This window comes from Microtus ochrogaster, chromosome 5 (genome assembly GCF_000317375.1).
Source record: "Microtus ochrogaster isolate Prairie Vole_2 chromosome 5, MicOch1.0, whole genome shotgun sequence".
NCBI lineage: Eukaryota > Metazoa > Chordata > Mammalia > Rodentia > Cricetidae > Microtus > Microtus ochrogaster.
The window spans coordinates 73503965-73505549 of NC_022012.1; positions in this window are offsets into that span (position 1 = coordinate 73503965).

The following is a 1585-nucleotide window of genomic DNA, read 5'->3' on the forward strand; positions in this document are numbered from 1 at the left end:
CGAACTCACAGAGATCCGCCTGCCTCTGCCTCCCGAGTGCTGGGATTAAAGGCGTGCGCCACCATCGCCCGGCTTGGAGGCATTTTCTTAATTTATGCTCAAGCCTCGCTTATGACTCCTGTTTGACACAAATTTTTAGTTGACCTAAAAATTAGCCAACAGTTCTTTAATCCCAGCATTCAGGAGGCAGAGACAGGTGGGTCTCTGTGAATTTGAGGCCAGCCTGTTCTAAAGAGGGAGTTCCAGGACAACCAGAGCTGTTATATGAGAAACCATGTCTTGAAAAAACGAACCAAACAAACAAACAGAAAAACAAAACAAGCAAACAAGCAAAAATCTAGCCAAGACAGAGGTGAGGGAAAAGTGTCTGACCCTTTTCCCTCTCCTATGCTACTGACACAGCAATTACAGCCTGGACTAACTGCATTCATAAGGATGTGGAAGGAAGCCATAGATCCACCAGCAGTCAAGAGAAAGTGTCTTCCAGGTAGGAAAGAATGCGGAAGTTTGAAGAACTGGGAGATTTCCGCAACCAGAGCCAGGAAGGAGTGACCTTGAGCTGGGTGGTGAGGTTTGGACCCCTAGACTGTGGCAGGGAGTGAGGGTCTCAGCTCCAAGTGGGGTGCTATGGGGATGCAGGTTCTCGGAGAGAGCAGTTTGTATTCTGAAGTAGAGAACGGGTCTCCCTCCCAGGAGAGAGACAAGGAAACGAGGCCAAGAGACAGAAGCCATCAGGATGACTCTGAACCCTGGGGTGGCCCTGTAGGTAAAAGAGACTCAGTGCCCCTCAGTTCAGATACCAAGATCCTAAAGAGGAAATGAAACCACAGCACTTCTCCTCCGAGTGGGTCATTTCCCTTCCAGAGACCACACCTCCACCTCTACCTGGGAAGTGTCAGCTTCCTGATTCCTGGGACCTGGTGAACTAAAATTGGAGAAAGAGAATGTTGGACCCAGTATTGTGAGGTCATGCTCAGCGCAGCATCTCTGTACTAGCCTGAGAAAGGTGGTTCCTAACCTCAGTCCTTAAGACACTCTGATCTTGGCCCTACCCCAACACCTCCTCCCAAGTCTGAGCCTTTCAAGGCAGGGTTTCTCACCTTCACAGGGCCCTATTGTGTGAGGTCTGTACAGAAGAATCCCTTTGTACACACAGTAACTTTACTGCTTACTGAAGAGGAAAGTAAGCTTGCACAGCAATGGGATGGATGTACTTGTTTATTTCTACAGCAAAAAAGATGACATCTTGCTGGACATTTAATGCTGTAGGACACAGGACATCATCAATGTTTATCAGAGTTGATGAGTATTCTGAGTTTAAAATCATCAGTGGTGTGAGCGTCATTTCACATAAATGCATAGAAAAAGTGGCGGAAGTATCTGTAGGGCCATTTTAGAAATTGTTATAAATTCTGTCCTAGTCCCAAGACGAAATTAATTAATGTTTTCACTTTGAGACAGGGCCTTATTAAGTAACCCTAACTAGCCATGTGTAGACCAGGTTGACCTATGTGAGAAAAATTTTCTTCCATCAAAGGTAGCTGAGCTTCGGGCAGTGGTGGCGCACGCCTTTAATCCCAGCACT